The sequence below is a fragment of the Cucurbita pepo genome, chromosome 2 (assembly GCF_057944985.1).
Source record: "Cucurbita pepo subsp. pepo isolate OVF chromosome 2, ASM5794498v1, whole genome shotgun sequence".
Lineage (NCBI taxonomy): Eukaryota > Viridiplantae > Streptophyta > Magnoliopsida > Cucurbitales > Cucurbitaceae > Cucurbita > Cucurbita pepo.
Window position 1 is genome coordinate 9,159,071 of NC_141799.1, and position 20,313 is coordinate 9,179,383.

A 20,313-nucleotide genomic window follows, 5' to 3' on the forward strand; every position below is an offset into this window, starting at 1 on the left:
TGTTGGAACGAAAACTACGGTGTTCCTCAAAGTTTTTGGGTCTCGCCATAGACCACGGAAAAATCCCAAATTTTTTTCTTAATTTGTTACCTTATTTAGCCTTAAAAACAACTTTTATCCTTGAAAGTTTCCAACTCCAATTTGAGGTAATTTTTCTTTATTTCCTCCTAGTTTGGTGGTTCCGCCACATTACTTTGACAAAACCAATGGTTCCGCCACATCACTTCTCGAGCTAGGATCTTAACTATTTTTTTTGGGTAACTTAAGTCTTCTTCAATCTCGAGGGGCTTGTAGTCTATCACGTGCGTAGGGTCTGTAACATACTTCCTCAACATGGACACATGAAATACGTCATGTATGCTCAAGAGTGAGGGTGGTAAGGCTAACTTATACGCTACTGAGCCTATTTGTTCTAGGATTTTGAAGGGTTCGATGAATTCGGGGCTTAGCTTGCCCTTATTCTGAACCTTAAAACGCCCTTCATAGGAGATGAAACCAGGGCTTAACTTGCCCTTACATCCAATCCTTAGGATGCTCTTCATAGGAGCCACTTTCAGGAATACCATATCCCCTTCTTCGAACTCCAGGTTTCTACGCCTTACGTCGGCATAGCTCTTTTGTCTACTTTTCATCGTGCGCATCCTTGTTCTAATTTTTTGTACGGCCTCATTTGTAACACAAACTAACTTGGTCTTATTAGTTCCCGTTCTCCTACTTTGTTCCAGTACAACGGGCCATACAACGATTCAAACGATGCCATCCCAATTGTTGCTTGGAAGCTGTTGTTGTACGAGAATTCCCTTAAATGTAGTTTGGTGTCCCAACTTCCCGTGAAATCCATAATACACGCTTGAAGGATTTCTTCTAGGATTTGGTTCAACCGTTCCATTTGGCCATCAGTCTGTGGGTGGAAGGTAATGCTAAAGTCGAGGCAGGTACCAACGCTTTTTGGAGTTCGCGCCAAAAGGCCGACGTAACATGTGGGTCCCGGTCTGACACTATTGACATTAGGACTCATGCAACCTCACGATTTATTTCACCTATAGTTGAGCCCAATTGTCTACTGTATATGTTGTCTTACCGGGTAAGAAGTGTGCCGACTTTGTCCGTCAAAGCGTCTAGCCCTGCAGTGTTCAATGTAAGCTTACTATGAAATCCATAGCGATATTCTCCCACTTCCACTTCGGTATACCTAGAGGTTGTAGTAGTCCCACCGTTTTCTGCCTAGGGGCTTTACTTGTAAACACACTAGACACTTACTCACAAATTCCGCGATGTCCTTCTTCATACTTCGCCATTAGAAGTGTTGTTTCAAATCTTGGTACATCTTCATGCCACCAAGGTATATCGAGAAGAGTGAGCTGTGTGTCTGTAACGACCCTAATATTTTACCTGTCTAATCTAAGGTCATTACTATACTTTGAAATGCGGAATATACATTTAATGGGCCATGTTCATTAATGCGACTCGCACTCGCCTTTTATTACCTCAAAGAAAAATGGTTACAAGGGAAAAAGAGAAAATTGAAAGAAAGGAAAAGAAACAGAAACCAAAAATGCATATTTTATTCTACCCTGAGGTTTATTATGCAAATACCTTTCATCCTATACTAACCTATATTAATGATGCAACCAAATTCGGCCTAGACTACGGAATGGAAAAAGAACAACCAACTACCCTATGCATGTGCCACGATCCTGGGGGTACGATGCCGTCGTCGTTGTCACATGGGTGCCTTGCCCTTATCTACAAAAGTAAAGTAGCACGAGGCTTGAGTATTTCTAGAATACTCAGTAAGTGACCCCCTATCGGGGTTATGCGACAAACACATGCAATGAAATGATGGGACCTATCGTTTCGTTTCGTTTTCCCTACGGTGTAATCCTAACAGGTAATCGTGGACGTGTACCATATACTCTACACACAGCCCATACGTGCGAGTATGGGCTCACCAGCTAGTTCGCACACCGCTGGGCCACTGTCCCTAGCCGGTGGGCATGCTCTGGGGGCCCACCGGGACCCGTTAAAACTAAAACCGTCACGGCAGCGCTATGCAAGGCATAATGATCTTGGTCCTGCCATTTGGATGTACGCGTCCGTACCCTCGTGATGGGATAGGGGTATCCCCCCAAATGCATGATCACACAATATGCATGAGGTCCCACTAGTCCTACAGTCATCATTTAATGAACATAACCCCGTGTCACGTTTTCATGCTTACATGTCATTCTCATTCTCATTTCGTTACATATCATACATATTCCTAGCGGCGTTATGTATCATGCAATTTACCGTATTTCATGTCATACAATTCATTCAGTTACATTTCAATACTCATACAACAAGCCATAATCATACAAGGGTCACACATCGTCACATGCATTCATATCACATCAACTAAGCAGTATAAACAACATACATTCACGTTCACATGATTTCATACTTAAACACATTAAGCTAGCATACAATTTAATGGCACGTGCATAACCACGGGCACGTGCCAACATACAGCAATTAACGCGTAACCTACGACGGGTGAGCCACTTACTTGGTAGGCCTTAGCCGAAGTACTCCCTAGAATATAACGTAAGCTCCTAGCTCCTCGTGGACGTTCTACGCTTCCGTTGGCGGTTGGTTCCTATTGGTTCATGAGTCACTTCCGTTAGTATTTCACAAATAAGAATAAATTCCCAACTGGAATTTGTGAAATACGACCTTAAAATGTTCCCTTTTACCTTAAACAGGGCCGAAACCAGGTCCGGGAGGGTCGGAACGGTGTCAAACGGGCTGGAAACAGGTTTCCCGAGCCCAATAAGCCGCCGGAGCCGCCGAGCCACCACCGAGCCGATGAAGCCGCCTGAGCCGAGAGTAGCCGCGCTGCAGACGTGACACGTGGCAAAATCCGAGAGCGACGCGTGTGTAGGCGTCTCGGGTCGAGGCGCAGGTTAACGGGCCGCTCGCGGGTCTCGGACCAAACGCAGGTGACGGGCCGCGCGGTGATGGGCCGGCTCGCGATTGAAGGTCGAGTGTTTGGGCTGCGGGTAACGTGGGTTCTGGACTGACCGAAGGTACGGGGTTCGGTTCGGGTTTCCGGATCCAGATCGCGGGTCGGACTTCGTCCTCTTCGCCCGACTGCCTGCGCGATTTTCCGGCGGTCCCTCTCTCTCTTCGACAACGTCGTCCCGACGTCTTTTTTTCCCTCTTTTTTTCCCCGTTCCCGAGCTTATCCTTCACCCTAACCCCGTTTTTGGTACCGATTTCGTTGGTAAGGGCCTCGCACTCCCGGATCTGGAGAAGCTCGGAAGTCCGCCGTTCCGTCTTCCTTGCCGACGGTGTTCAGCGTACGGGATTCGCGTAAAACCTACTCCTGATGTGTGTAAAGGGTTCTGGGATTACTTTTGTGGTGTGAAATGGGGGTTTTCGACGTCGATTCGTACGATTCGGCTTCGCCGGAGTTCCGTCGGTTTTCTGTTCTCTCTCCTTTTTCCTTGCCGTTTTCGTTTCTTTGCAGGTTCTTTTAGGGTGGTTGAAGGTCGGGGACACGATTTTGTGGCATCCCAGCCCTCGGCCGCCCTTTGTGGGTCGTGTGTGAGCGAAAACTTCGGCGTTCGCTGGAGTTTTCGGCTCTGCCGACGAACATCATTTTTTTTTTTTTTTTTCGGTTCCGTTACATTACCTACCCCTAAAAGGGACTTTCGTCCTCGAAAGCCTCGAACTCGTGGATCAACTCGGGATATTTTTCCTTTATTTCCTCCTCTCGTTCCCACGTAGCTTCCTCGACTTGGTGGTTACGCCACAATACCTTAACGAAACCTATACTCCTATAACGTAAGGCTTTCACCTCTCGGGCTAGAATTTTAATCGATTTCTCCTAGTAACTTAAATTTTCCTCAATTTCGAGAGGTTTGTAGTCTATTACGTGCGTCGGGTCTGGAATATATTTCCTTAACATGGACACATGAAATACATCGTGTACGCTTGAAAGTGAAGGTGGTAAAGCTAGTTTGTAAGCTACCGGACCTAAAGCTAGTTTGTAAGCTATCGGACCTACTCTTTCTAAAATTTCGAACGGTCCAATGAATCGGGAGCTGAGCTTCCCCTTGCGTCCGAATCTTAGAATACCTTTCATGGGGGCTACTTTTAGGAACACTGGGTCCCCCTCTTCGAACTCTAAATTCCTATGCCTAACGTCGGCGTAGCTCTTTTGCCTACTCTGCGCGGTACGCATTCTTACTCGGATTTTCTGGATTGCTTCGTTGGTGACACGGACCAGCTCAGGTCCTATCAATTCTCGTTCTCCTACTTCGTCCCAACACAATGGGGATCTACATCGTTTTCCGTACAACGCTTCAAAGGGTGCCATTCCGATGGTTGCTTGGAAGCTGTTATTGTAAGAGAATTCCATTAAGTGCAGTTTGGTGTCCCAACTCCCTGTGAAATCCATAACGCATGCCCGAAGCATGTCTTCCAGAATTTGGTTTAATCGTTCTGTTTGGCCATCCGTTTGTGGGTGGAAGGCGGTGCTAAAGTCGAGGCGGGTACCCATCGCTTTTTGGAGTCCGCGCCAAAAGGCCGACGTAAAACGCGGGTCCCGATCCGACACAATTGACACTGGTACTCCATGCAACCTCACAATTTCTTTAACCTACAGTTGTGCCCAATTGTCTACTGTATATGTTGCCTTACCCGGTAGGAAGTGAGCCGACTTTGTCAGGCGATCCACGACCACCCAGATTACCGTATAGCCCTTTAATGTTTTGGGTAAGCCTACTATGAAATCCATGGCAATGTTTTCCCATTTCCATTCCGGTATACTTAGAGGTTGTAGTAGCCCGGCGGTTTTCTGCCTAGGGGCTTTTACTTGTTGGCACACTAGACACTTACTCACGTACTCCGCGATATCCTTCTTCATACTTCGCCACCAGAAGTGTTGTTTCAAGTCTTGATACATCTTTGTTCCACCTGGATGTATCGAGAAGGTTGAGTTGTGTGCCTCCGTTAGGATTTCATTCTTTATTCCGCTCATGGGTGGGACACATAAACGCCCTTGGCATAATAATCCGTCATCTGTTGATTTAGTGAATCCGTCCACTGGGCCAACTTCCAATTGGTCTAGGATTTTACTTAGGCTTGGATCCTCACGTTGTGAGTCTATGATTCTTTGTCTGAGCGTGGGGCGCACTGTCAGTCGGGCTATTTGGGCGGCAACTTCTTTGGTTACTACCGCGATATCAGCCTGTTCGAAATCAGTTCGCACTCGTGGCTCCCTGGTGATGAGGGCCGACGAGTGTACTGCTTTTCGACTCAGTGCATCAGCGACTACGTTTGCTTTTCCAGGGTGGTACTGGATGTCTATGTCGTAATCCTTTACCAGCTCTAACCATCTACGTTGCCGCATGTTCAATTCTTTTTGGGTGAACAAATATTTTAGGCTTTTGTGGTCCGTGTAGATCTGGGTCTTTTCGCCATACAGGTAGTGTCGCCAAATTTTTAACGCGAACACTACTGCTGCCAGCTCCAAATCATGTGTAGGATAGTTTTTCTCGTAATCTTTTAGTTGGCGTGACGCATATGCAACAACCTTGCCATGTTGCATCAGTACACAACCTAATCCCTTTTTGGATGCGTCACTGTAAATCGCGTATCCCACAGAACTTTCTGGAACTGTGAGCACTGGGGCGGATACTAGTCGTTGTTTTAGTTCTTGAAAGCTGGCCTCACAAGTATCATCCCAAACAAAAGGTACACCTTTTTTTGTTAATTGGGTGAGAGGCGTGGCTATTCTAGCGAAGTCCTGGACAAACTTTCGATAATAACCCGCCAATCCCAAGAAACTTCGTATCTCGGTGACCATTGTTGGGCGTTTCCATTTCGTGACCGCTTCTATCTTATTGGGATCTACGAAGATTCCGTCTTTAGACACTACGTGCCCCAGAAACGAAACCTGTCGTAGCCAAAATTCACACTTGGTGAACTTGGCATACAGCTTGTTCTCTCTTAGGATAGTTAAGGCTTTGCGAAGGTGTTCTTGGTGTTCTAGGTCCGTTTTCGAGTATATCAGGATATCGTCTATGAACACGATCACAACAAGTCTAGGCACTCCTTAAATACTCGGTTCATTAGTTCCATAAATACCGCTGGGGCATTGGTGAGACCAAAAGACATCACCACAAACTCGTAGTGGCCATATCTGGTTCGAAAGGCTGTTTTCGGTATGTCTTCATTTTTAATCTTAATTTGATGGTATCCTGATCGAAGATCTATTTTAGAAAACACTGTCGCCCCACGTAGTTGATCAAATAGGTCCTCAATACGGGGTAACGGGTATTTGTTCTTTACCGTCCTCTTGTTTAATTCCCTATAATCAATGCATAAACGCATTGAGCCGTCTTTCTTTTTAACAAACAACACTGGCGCACCCCAAGGGGACACGCTAGGTCGAATGAAGCCCTTATCTAGCAGGTCTTGCAGTTGTGTTTTAAGCTCTTTTAGTTCTGCTGGTGCCATGCGGTATGGGGCCTTAGAGATGGGTCCCGTTCCTGGTTCTAGATCTATTCCAAAGTCTACCTCTCGCGATGGAGGAATTCTCGGGAGGTCCTCCGGAAAGACATCCATAAATTCGTTTACTACCGGTATTGTATCTATGGGTTTTTCCTTTCCTTTTGTATTTACTGCATAGGCTAGAAACGCCCACCCCCCTTGTTGTATCAGGCGTCTCGCTTTCATCATCGATATTATTTTGGGGTGGTACCTATGGAGGTTCCTTTAAACTTAAAGGTAAGTCCGTTAGGAGGTGTGAATATCACCTCCTTCTTATGGCAGTCTATGGTAGCAAAGTTTTCTGCTAACCAGTCCATTCCTAGTATGACGTCAAAATCCGTCATATCCACTACCTTTAAGTCTACGTGGATGGTTTGTCCAGCTATTACCACTTGTCCATCCCTTACTCTATCTTTCGTAACTAGGTCTACCCTTGCCGGGGTACCGACCGACAATGCATGCATTAAGGATTCTATTACAAACCCTGCTTGTTTAACAAATGGTAAAGCAACAAAGGAATGGGTAGAACCAGAATCAAACAATGTCAACGCAAAGTGTCCTAGTATAGAAAGCGTACCTGTCACCACGGTGCCAGATGTTCCCGCCTCTTTACTGGTCGTTACATATGCCTTGGTCTGTGGACGGGTTTGTAAGGTGGGCTCTCAGATGACCGGTCCTCTAAGGGGTTCCCTTGGAATTCTCGGGCTCTTTGTAGGGCAAGTTCTGGCCACATGACCTGCATGACCACAGATATAACACATACCTGAGCCCGCCAAACATCTCCCAACATGTTGCTTTCCACAGTTACGGCACAGGGGCTTCTCCATTGCTAGGTATCGGCCTATTGGAGGTGGAGCAGGTGGCCTACTCTGATATCGAGGCCTTTGGGACGGTGGTTGGAATTCTGTGGTATCGACCTCGACAGGGCGTTTCCTCCCTGTGGCGACTGTTGGCTCTGTTTTCTTTTCCTCTGGGGGTTCCTCTAGGGCCTTGGCCGTCCTTAGGGCCTCTTCATAGGTTTTTGGGTTAAAGGCCTCTAACATGCGGCGGGTTTTCGGATTCAATCCTAACACAAATTTTTCTGTCTGTTTCTCTTCAGTGTCGGCTAAAGACGGTGCAAACCTTCTTAATCTCATGAAGTCCTGATCGTACTGATCCACCGTGCGATCACCTTGGGTTAAGTGGTTAAACTCTTGCTGTTTCTTTATACAGGTTTTCTTTGGATAATAGTATTTTAGAAAGGCTTCCTTAAAGGTCTCCCATGTTGTAATTCCCCCACCCGGGTTGATGCTCTGTTTATTATCCGACCACCACACTTCTGCATCCTTTTGTAACACGTATGTCGCACATGCCACCTTATGTTCATCAGGGCATCTCATTGATTCAAAGGTCGTTTCCATGTTTGCGATCCACATCTGAGCCGTTGTGGGATCTTCCTTTGAACCGACAAAAGGACGGGGGTTATACCGCTTGAAATCCTTTAACCAATTCGCGCCCCTATCCGGGTGCGGGTTGTTCACCGGTTGGATAGCTACCGCATCCACCGGTTGCGGGGCCACCGCGTTGGCTGGTTGCATGGCCACCGCGTTGGCTGGTTGCGTGGCCATCGCATTGGCTGGTTGCGTGGCCATTGCCGCGACTTGTTGCGTAGCCAACAACGTGGCCTGTTGTGTGTCTAGCATAGTTTGCATTGTTTTTTGGAGGGATTCCAACATTAACCTTGTGGCGGGGTCTAACCCGACCTGTGGTGCAGCTTGAGGAGGTGGTGCGTATTCAGGAGGGGGTACTGCTTGTGGGGGAGGTGCATATTCAGGGGGTGGTACGGTTTGGGGGGGAGGTGCGTATTCAGGAGGTGGTACAAACGCATATGGGCCGGTAGTCGACCCCTCTTGGGAAGAGCTTCTATCGGCGTCTCCTCTTCCTCCTCTCCTAACGAGAGGTCGTCCTCTTCCTCTCCTACCTCTTCTACGTCCTCTGTGCGGCATGGTTCTAGAAACCAAGAAAAAAATTCTAGCTAAGTTTATGATTTACAACATTCCCTACACCCTACCATATAATTCATATGTATACATATATATAAAAGAAAAACATAAATATCATACCATAAAGACATGCATTACATCAAATCACATCCACATCAGATAACATCAACATTTTTTTTTTTTTTTATCATACAGTAACATGTCATGCATCATTTAAAGCCAACCACATTAAATATATCACACATGTCATATATTCCTCATTCTACATAAGGTGTACCTGGCAACGACAGGGCATCGGTAATTGGACCGTGGAACATGCCAAGCCTACTCTGTAGGCTAGTCTACAAGATCTATAACCTAAAGCTCTAATACCAACTGTAACGACCCTAATATTTTACCTGTCTAATCTAAGGTCATTACTATACTTTGAAATGCGGAATATACATTTAATGGGCCATGTTCATTAATGCGACTCGCACTCGCCTTTTATTACCTCAAAGAAAAATGGTTACAAGGGAAAAAGAGAAAATTGAAAGAAAGGAAAAGAAACAGAAACCAAAAATGCATATTTTATTCTACCCTGAGGTTTATTATGCAAATACCTTTCATCCTATACTAACCTATATTAATGATGCAACCAAATTCGGCCTAGACTACGGAATGGAAAAAGAACAACCAACTACCCTATGCATGTGCCACGATCCTGGGGGGTACGATGCCGTCGTCGTTGTCACATGGGTGCCTTGCCCTTATCTGCAAAAGTAAAGTAGCACGAGGCTTGAGTATTTCTAGAATACTCAGTAAGTGACCCCCTATCGGGGTTATGCGACAAACACATGCAATGAAATGATGGGACCTATCGTTTCGTTTCGTTTTTCCTACGGTGTAATCCTAACAGGTAATCGTGGACGTGTACCATATACTCTATACGCAGCCCATACGTGCGAGTATGGGCTCACCAGCTGTTCGCACACAGCTGGGCCACTGTCCCTAGCCGGTGGGCATGCTCTGGGGGCCCACCGGGACCCGTTAAAACTAAAACCGTCACGGCAGCGCTATGCAGGGCATAACGATCGTGGTCCTGCCATTTGGATGTACGCGTCCGTACCCTCGTGATGGGATAGGGGTATCCCCCCAAATGCATGATCACACAATATGCATGAGGTCCCACTAGTCCTACAGTCATCATTTAATGAACATAACCCCGTGTCACGTTTTCATGCTTACATGTCATTCTCATTCTCATTTCGTTACATATCATACATATTCCTAGCGGGGTTTTGTATCATGCAATTTACCATATTTCATGTCATACAATTCATTCAGTTACATTTCAATACTCATACAACAAGCCATAATCATACAAGGGTCACACATCGTCACATGCATTCATATCACATCAACTAAGCAGCATAAACAACATACATTCACGTTCACATGATTTCATACTTAAGCACATTAAGCTAGCATACAATTTAATGGCACGTGCATAACCACGGGCACGTGCCAACATACAGCAATTAACGCGTAACCTACGACGGGTGAGCCACTTACTTGGTAGGCCTTAGCCGAAGTACTCCCTAGAATATAACGTAAGCTCCTAGCTCCTCGTGGACGTTCTACGCTTCCGTTGGTGGTTGGTTCCTATTGGTTCATGAGTCACTTCCGTTAGTATTTCACAAATAAGAATAAATTTCCAACTGGAATTTGTGAAATACGACCTTAAAATGTTCCCTTTTACCTTAAACAGGGTCGAAACCAGGTCCGGGAGGGTCGAAACGGTGTCAAACGGGCTGGAAACAGGTTTCCTGAGCCCAATAAGCCGCCGGAGCCGCCAAACCACCACCGAGCCGATGAAGCCGCCTGAGCCGAGAGTAGCCGCGCTGCAGACGTGACACGTGGCACAATCTGAGAGCGATGCGTGTGCAGGCGTCTCGGGTCGAGGTGCGGGTTAACGGACCGCTCGCGGGTCTCGGACCGAACGCAGGTGACGGGCCGCGCGGTGATGGGCCGGCTCGCGGGTGACGGGCCACGGGTTGATGGGCCGGCTCGCGATTGAAGGTCGGGTGTTTGGGCTGCGGGTAACATGGGTTCTGGGCTGACCGAAGGTACGGGGTTCGGTTCGGGTTTCCGGATCCAGATCGCGGGTCGGACTTCGTCCTCTTCGCCCGACTGCCTGCGCGATTTTCCAGCGGTCCCTCTCTCTCTTCGACAACTTCGTCCCGACGTCTTTTTTTCCCTCTTTTTTTCCCCGTTCCCGAGCTTATCCTTCACCCTAACCCCGTTTTTGGTACCGATTTCGTTGGTAAGGGCCTCGCACTCCCGGATCTGGAGAAGCTCGGAAGTCCGCCGTTCCGTCTTCCTTGCCGATGGTGTTCAGCGTACGGGATTCGCGTAGAACCTACTCCTGATGTGTGTAAAGGGTTCTGGGATTACTTTTGTGGTGTGAAATGGGGGTTTTCGACGTCGATTCATACGATTCGGCTTCGCCGGAGTTCCGTCGGTTTTCTGTTCTCTCTCCTTTTTCCTTACCGTTTTCGTTTCTTTGCAGGTTCTTTCAGGGTGGCTGAAGGTCGGGGACACGATTTTGTGGCATCCCAGCCCTCGGCCGCCCTTTGTGGGTCGTGTGTGAGCGAAAACTCCAGCGTTCGCCGGAGTTTTCGGCTCTGCCGACGACCATCATTTTTTTTTTCGGTTCCGTTACAGTGTCCCGGTTCATATTTTGTTCTTTATTTTGCTCACATCTGGGACACATAAACGTACTTGACATAGTAGTCCATCATCTGATGACTGGGAAAAATTGTCCATTGGGCCCACTATTACGGGTTCATTATTTTATTTAGGCTAGGATCCTCTTGTTGTGAATCTACAATCCTTTGTCTGAGCGTGGGTCGCACTGTGAGTCGAGCTATTTGAGCTATAACCTCCTCAATAACCATTGCTATGTCAACTCGTTTGAAATTCGCTCGCACTCGTGGCTCTCTTATGATGAGGGCCGACGAGTGTATCATTTTTCAACTCAGTACATTTGCGACCATGTTTGTCTTTTCAAGGTGGTACTAGATATTTATATCGTAACCTTTTACCAGTTCTAACCCCCTTCGTTGTCACATATTTAGTTCCTTTTGCTGAAGAAATATTTTAAACTTTTGTGGTCCGCATAAATTTAGGTTTTTTCGCCATACAAGTAGTGTTGCCAAATTTTCAGCGCGAACACTACTGCCTCCAAATTTAGGTCGTGTGTAGGATAATTTTTCTCGTATTCTTTTAATTGGCATGATGCGTATGCACCAACCTTGCCATGTTGCATCAATACGCAACCTAGCCCCTTTTGGATGTATCGCTGTATATCACATATCCTGCAAAGCTTTCTGGGACCGTGAGCACTAGGGTGGACACTAGTATGTTTTAGGGCATAGAAACTGGCCTTGCAGGCATTGTCCCATGAAAAAGGTACATCTTTTTTTTTTTTCTTACAGTTGTGCAAGAGGGCGAGGCTATTCTAGCGAAGTTTTGGACAAATTTTTAGTAGTAGCTTGCCAACCCAAGAAACTATGTACCTTGGGCTGTAGAGGATTTGGGTTGGCCGTGCAGGTTGCCAAAAGTGGGTCGTGGGTTCTTGGGTTGCAGTCGTGGGTCATGGCATTGGGCTGCAGGAATCGGACTGAGTCGAGGATTGGTTGGGTTGCGGATGGTTTGGGCTGGTGGCAGAATAGCGTAGGTCGAGGATGGGTCACAGTTCCAAGTCGACCCGAAGTCCACAAACTTCGTCTTCTCTACCCATTTTCTGCGATTTCTGTCGGCGATTTTCCTCTCTTTCGTAACGTCATTTGAGCATTCGTTTTCCCTCTATTTCTCTAGGTTTCGCGTCTTCTCTCTTCCCTCTTTCCTTTTCTGGTGTCAATTTGGTTCTTAGAGGCCTGAAATCCCGGATCTGGGAAGGTCCTAAAACTCAAAACTTTTCCTTCCTCTTTCGACGGTGCACGACGTGTATGGGGTACCGAAACTTGTCCTTCCTCTTTCGACGGTGCACGACGTGTATGGGGTACCGAAACTTGTCCTTGACGTTTGTACACATCTTGACGGTTCTTTCATGGTAAAATGAGGTGGTTTTGATGTCAGTTTCGTGTGGTTTTTCCTTGCTGGATTCTCGTTGGCTTTTCTCTCTCTCACGTGTTTTCTTAGTTTTCCTTACTTTGTAGGCCGTCCCAAGGTGTAATAGCCCATACATATATATATATATATATATATCAAATAAAAAAAAAATATAGATCAAAATAATAATAATTCATAAATAAAAAATTAATAAAGAATTACTTAAAAATAAAAAATAAAACTTACCCACCTCTCTCGAGTAACCTCTCATCCCAATCCCATCCTCTTTACGTCCAAAAATAAACAAAAAAAAAATGTCAGATGGGAGAAAAAGAATAAAATGGTTTTCAACCGAAATTAATTTAGGATCAGATCTTTTTTCCTCCATCCAATATTTTACCGGATCATGTAATAATCAAATCTCATTTTCATCGTATCCAATTAATTAGATTTTGTGTAAGCTTAGGCGAGATTAGTCAAACAATGATTAAAATTGGCCAATAATAACATTTTACAAAATAAATACTAGTAGTAGGAATGTTTGTTTAGAGAATGAAAATCTATTTATACAACCAGGAGAGGAGGGAAGATTCACGAAAGATTTGGTGAACAGAATTTAAAAATAAAATCAGAAATATGAGAGGACAACAAACTCCATTCAATTTTGTCTAATAAGCAATATATTCCCTACAACAGTAATAATAGAAAATAAGATAGTGAAGATAGCATGATATATATATATATATATATATATATAACATTTTAAGACTTTTAACAATGGACCAAGGTAGATTAGAGATAATGTTATAAAGTTCGAACTTGAAATTGATGTCATGGGCTCACATAGGTTGACTCGGATTTCAAAGGACGGAATCAAACTTTCATTAAAGATATATTCGTGACAACGACTTAAGTTAGCTAGGTAAGTGGCCTTACTATCGACATGATTATATTTAATGTTGACACGTGTCTGTGGTTCTGCACGTATCATATATACTGATATGTGTGAATTATCTGTGAATCGGTATGCTTATATTATGTTTATGTTATATTATAATATGTGGATTGTATGATAATAATTATGGTACAATGTGTTCAAGGATATGTTTGAGATAGGATACGAGAAAGATGCACAAAACGAAATGTAACGATTGGAGTAAGATACGTTCATGAAACGTTAAGGTTAGGTTACATACCGGAGTGCTATGGATAGGGGAGATTGATGAAAGAATATGGTTAGGATATAGGTAGAAAGGGATAGGTTTGTGATAGATTGATAGAACGATAGCGTTAGGATACGTTCCTGTGATGATATGACTAAGATACATTCACGTAACGATATGACTGTGATAGGTATAAGACTGTTAAAGCTATGCTGAGTTAGGGAACGATATGACCACAAACTGTTTATGATATGACATATTTATGATACGATATATTGTGATGTGATACGTTATTTTTAGATTGTTTTGTATGATCATTGAGGTAAATGTTGTATGAATTGCACGTTATTAAACGACATGTTAAAAGCATGGAGCGTTATGTTATGTTTTCTAAATTGTATGTATACAACATGTTATGAATGACATGATATCAGGATAAATGAAATGAAATGTAACCCGTTAGGATTATGTATGATATGTAGACTGAAAAATAAGAAATGACATGTTAAGTATGAAAGATGATAGTGGGGTTATATTCATTAATGATAAAAGTAGAAATGTTGGGGAACTCATGCATTATGTGTGCTCATGCATTTAGGGGATACCCCTATTCCATCACGAAGGTATGGACGTGTACATCTAATGGCAGGACAACGATCGTTATGTTTTGCATAGCGCTACCGTGACGGTTACTAGTTCTAACGGGTGTCTGGCCTAAGGAGCTCCTAGAGTATGCTCGCCCGACAAAGAAAGTGGCCCAGTGGTGTGCGAATTGACTGGTGAGCCCATACTCGCATGTATGGGTTGTGTGTAGAGTATATGGTACACGTCCAAATTACCCGTTAGGACAGCACCGTAGGAAAATAGATTGAAAGGATAAGTCTCGTCATTGCATTCGCATGTTCTTGCATTTAACCCCAATAGTAGGGTCACTTACTGAGTATTTCTCTAAACACTCAAGCCATATGCTACTACATTTTTCAGGTTAAGGCAAGACATTCCTGTACAGCTGACGACGGCATTGCAACTCGAGACCATGACACATGCATAGGATAGTGGTATTTATTTTTTTAGACTTAGGCTAGAATAGGATGTTTTTAACTTAAACGCTTATTTATTTTATTTAGTTTTTCGTTGTGTCGTTTTAAATATGTTTTCGAAATATGTGAGTCCATAAAGGTTATGTTTTATGGAATTTAAATGAAGTCTTCCACATTCAATGTTTATGGTACGTATACAGTAGCGACCTTATATTAAGTAGAAAATTTCAGGTCGTTACACGAAGTGTGGCTGAAGACTGAGGGTGGGAGAGGAAGCTCTAGTGATCCGTGGGAAGTGGCGGAGTGTGTTGTGGTGTAGGGACGAAAACTCACCGAAGTTTTTGGATCTCACTAGAGACCACGAAAAAATCCTGATTTTTTTTTTTTTCTCAATCCAATACAGTGACTGACCAAACAACATGATTCTCATATGCATCCAAACATACAACATTCATCTAAGTAAATAATAAAACTTGCTCGATACATGAATTAGCACACCTTCAAATATATTTGTCCCGAGTTGTCAACAAAATATGTAGACTTTCCTGAAGTGAAATGTCTCTGTTGTCTATAATTACCTAAATTATAGTATACCTCTGAATTGATCTAGGTCACCATTCAATGAATTCCATGCTATATTCTCTCATTTCCTTGCAAGCATGCTTAAAGGTTGCACCAAACGGCTAATTATTGTCTTGGGCCTTTCCAATAGACAAGTCAAGCACTTACTTATAAACTTCCAAATGCACCTGGTCACCATTCAATGAATTCCATTGTTATATTCTCGCATTTCTTTGCAAGCATGTTTAAAGGTTGCACCAAACCGCTAGTTATTGTCTCGAGGCCTTCCCAATTGACAAGCCAAGCACTTAAGCCTTCCCAATTGACAAGCCAAGCACTTATAAACTTCGCTATAGACACTCAAGAGTTGCACCAAACAGACACTCTGTTGACCTCGAGATGTCGCTACAGATAACTAGCTCGATTATGATTGGTCCAGGAGGGTGCGAACTGTAACACCCCGAAACCAACAGGTACAATTCACTCTATCCTTGTGATTAGCACCTCCTTGTCTATTGTGAGTTTCTAGATTTTATTGGAGAATTTAGAGTGTGATTTTCAAATCGGTGCAGAAGAAAGAAATGCTCCGGATGCATCAAGAAGCTTAGAAAAAAAATGGTGATGTAATCGAAATTTGGGTCAAAGTCAATTGGGGAAAAAAAGGTAATTTGGGTCAAACTTGAGGGAGGTCTGGACAAACCTGTAAGGAAGGAAAAGAAAAAAATAATAATAAAAAAAAAAAAAAAAAAAAGAGAGAAAGAAATGAATCGTTAGGGTTTTTAAGAAGAGGAAGAAGGAGGGTGAAACACCCCAAAAGGAGCGGTCTGAGCTACTCAGAGTATCAAGAGGAGCGGTCTGAGCGTTGGATCATTCGTTTCCAGCAAGAAACGGGCAAGAACGCGAAGTAAGTCCGCGACCTCTCTTGTTTCAAGATTTCACCGTAGATTCGGGGGTTTTAGATGATTTAGAACTTAATAATCTAGTTCCAACACTTTAGGTGACGAGTCTTGCAAGTTTTCAGAGGAAACGCGGCCAAAAATCGCGTCCTAAAACAAAATCGAGAGACTGTCCTACTTCGGTAAGAAACTAAATTTTTTTTGGTTTTCGACTACATTTATTAAGCACCGTGAGTATAAAAAAAATACAATAAAAATATATCTGGATAGGTGGACTTGAGATCTTGAATTCTTGGGAAGGAATCGATTTAATTCGAGTTATGGTTTGGAAGATAGAAAAATTCAAAATAAATAGGTTGATATAGAATTTGACTGGAATCTGGAAATTGGATGACACCCGGTCGCCGGAAAGGTAGGACACGCGTCGAGCAACTGGTGGAGAGACGTGTCTGACGCCTCCGCTGACACGCGTCCGACGGTTGACCCAAAACCCAACCTGCGCTCGGGAAGCAACCCGACGACCCGCGGTCCAACGCGAAAACCTTCCGCCAATCCCTGTACGACACGTTTCAAGCCCAGAATATTCGAGAGTAATCTACGTCCGCTGGGGTTCGAAACGCGCCTCTGCCCGTGCGTTGCCCGCGTTGACCGCGCGTGGAACCCGCGCGTAGGGAAGTGTGCAGGCGCGTGGGAGTCCTCTGTGAGCGCGTGCAGGCGTGTGAGTGCCCTATTTTCACCCATTTTCCGTCCCGATTCCAGTGCTAATCCTATTTTACTGTGAACTAGGTCTCTATATAGATAAATCGTAATTTTTGAACTCTGATACGATTGTAATCAAACTCGGGAAGACACGGGACATACTGTAAGTAACCATACGAATTTAGGAAGTAATACTTGTAGGGTGCGCTTGGTTTTGCATGCATTCTAGAGCAAATTACCCGTAGGTGGCTAGATCTAATGATCCTCTGTACTTAGAGAATTAAATATATATTTGTTGGACTTGCTGCCCTAGTGAGATTTTGTACACGTTGTTTGTATGCTTGCTGGACTATCTTACTACTGCTTCTATCTGTTCATACTATGTTGTCGAACGGGGGAATTTGTGTATCTGCGCTCCGGGTGTTGATGGATGTTACCACCCCGTTGAGCTTGTATGATTGTATGGTTGTTAATCATACATAAACTCCTCTTCAATGATTGTGTGAACTGATGATATGATTGATAAGTTGTAGTGCTGTGATATGCCTAGGTGAACTCTTGTAGGGATTGAGGTGCTCCGGGTGTTGATGGATGTTACCGTCCCGTTGAGCTTGTACGATTGTATGCGTTGTTAATCATACATGAACTCCTCTTGAATGATTGTGTGAACTTATGATAATTAATAAGCTGTAGTGTTGTGATATGCCTAAGGTGAACTCTTGTAGGAAATGAGTTGGGTTTAGTTAGGGGACCCTCCCGATGTTACGGTCTATGGTGTCATGAGCAACGCTTAGAGGGAGAGACCCTTTAACCCTGGACTGTTATGGACTTGGGAGACTTGATTTAGTGAATCTGGAAGCCAGGGCCCCTAACTCAATAATTTTAACTACCCTTGAGATATAGAGAACAACATTAGGACCCTGAGGCGTAGAGAGATGACCTCTTAACCGACAGTATCTGGTATAGAATTCGAGTATACTCTGCTTCCCTTCCTACTCCAGTGTGGTACTGTTGAGCTAGGCGAGACGCCAGTTAGGGAGATGTTACCCTCCCCTTCCTACTCCGGTGTGGTACCGTTGAGTTAGGCGAGACGCCAGTTAGGGAGATGTTACTCTTACCTTCCTACTTCGGTGTGGTACCGTTGAGCTAGACGAGATGCGAAATAGGGAGGTGTTAGTCTTCCCTTCCTGCTCCAGTGTGATACTGTTGAGCTTGGTGAGACTCCTGTTAGGGAAATGTTACTCAGTGGTAGATCGACTACTCTGCATGGGGATCCGTCTCATGGTAAGATGTTGATCACGCGAGTGGGTCAAAGTCGCCTGCATGATGGGTCCGTCCTGTGGAAGGATGTTGACCATGTAGTGACTAATTCTAGCTGGGTTGTACGAGTGGTACATGTAGATATGAGGGAGCACCTCATCCTCAAACGCTGAAATACCGCTTCAAAGGTTAAGCCCTTCCACCCTGTGTATTGAGAATATTGAGACTCTAGGGTCTAGAGTATAGTTGGTGGTTCTCTCATAAACTTGGATGGGATTAAGAGCCTACAAGTAGGTTGCTTACTGAGTATATTTTTATACTCACCCCGTTTTCCCTTCTTTTTTTCAGGTACCAGTCGAAGTAGGGAGGTGTTCGAGAGCTGCACTGTCACAGAGGGGTGTCGTTCCGGAGCATCAGTCCCTTGTCGATCTTATAGAGTCTTTTGTATTTCATTTTAATTCATTTTTATTAATTTGAAACAAAACTTTTTTATTTTTTGTTTTAATTAAATGGTATTTTTATCTTTTACTCTACTCTTCTTTTCTTTTCTTTTTGTTCGATTTCGTATTTTTAGTCCAGGTTCGATTTTTTGAAGTCTCGAAAGTCGGGTCGTGACACGAACAACCTGGGGATTCATGTTCGCACATGTGGGTCGTGTGTAGGGAAGTATTGCACATCCAATTTAATCCAAATTGGAGGTCACCCCTAGGATGTTTTAACGATAGGTCCTACAACATCACTTGCATGTGTTTGCATATTCACGACCCCTATAGTGGGGCACTTACGGAGTATTCTTCAAAATACTCAGGCCATGTGCTAAATCATTTTTCAGGTAAAGGCAAAGTGCCCCTATACGGCTGACGACGACATCACAATAAGAGACCATGGCATGTGCATAAGCTAGTAACATATTTAAATTCCTAGACTTAGGTTAGAATAAGTTATTATGTATTTCATGTTTTTGGATTATTTATTATTATTGTTTTTAATTTTATTTCTCAATTATGTTTTCTAACACGAAAGACCATAGCCATGTTTTCAATGATGATGTCATGTTTATGTTGAAATTATAATTTTAAAGATGACTTTTAAGAGTTAAATTCCGCAAAAGAACTTATTATGACGATGTGCTCTAATGGTTGGAAGAAAACATTAGATTGAGTGATAAAAGAAAATATTACATTCTTTGATGTACAATTAAAAGGAATAAAAACTAACGTTTTTATTTTCTCTTTATTTTTTAAAATAAGGGGGATAGTTTAGTTTCACACTTCTTTACAAAAATAAAGAAATAAACTATGATATATATATATTTTTAAGTGTAGAGACTAAAAAGCTTAACTTTCGAACTCTTATTATAAAGAGGTGTAAACTTTAATTTATAGATTTCGGCTAATATTTGGTGTTAAAGCCTTGGTTTCAATATTTTAGATAAAAGGATAATATATAATCTCACGGATTCATTTTCGATTTAATATTTTGATTTTGAAGAGAGAAATTTTCACACAAACAATGCAGAATCATAATGGAAAAAAGAAAAATGGCAGACGAAAGGAGTTGCTGAAATAAAGGGAACATGATTGGAGAAACTGTGATTAGTCAAGGTTAGTGGGAGCGAGATGTTTGGTCGGAAAATCTCTCATATGAGATAGAAGTTCTCTATTAATTTCTAGTGTTTACCATTATTATCATGACATAGAGTTTCTAAGTAAGATTGATTAAAGGTTAAGTTGGTACCAAGAATCCAATATATTTTACTTATTTTTTATTTTGTTTTACAATCGGGTGGATGAATTTTTTCTAAGGTTTATCTGAATCACTTCGACCGCCGTTTTAGAAAAAGAATTGTATGAACAGATTGAACATATTCCAATTAGAACTCACGATCGCTGTGGGAATTAGAACTCACAGTCGCCGTGAGAAAAGAAAAATAACTGTTGAATAATTTTCCTTTCAAAATCTATTTTGTTCCATAAAATTAATTAAATTATTTATAAATTATGTTCTGCAAAACCATATGTAAATTTTCGTATGGACGAAAAAACCATTAAAAAAAATTGAGCAATGATTTTAGTTT

At 43.2% G+C, this 20,313-nt stretch overlaps 1 long non-coding RNA gene across 1 annotated transcript; it reads left to right on the forward strand.

Annotated features, from left to right (window-relative positions):
- The first annotated feature begins 15,676 nt into the window (after positions 1–15,676).
- Positions 15,677–18,892, forward strand: LOC147793588 (uncharacterized). Its single transcript, XR_015420018.1, has 4 exons — positions 15,677–15,854; positions 15,954–16,285; positions 16,379–16,459; positions 18,585–18,892. It is a non-coding gene; the product is annotated as an uncharacterized LOC147793588 (long non-coding RNA).
- The last annotated feature ends 1,421 nt before the right edge of the window (positions 18,893–20,313 follow it).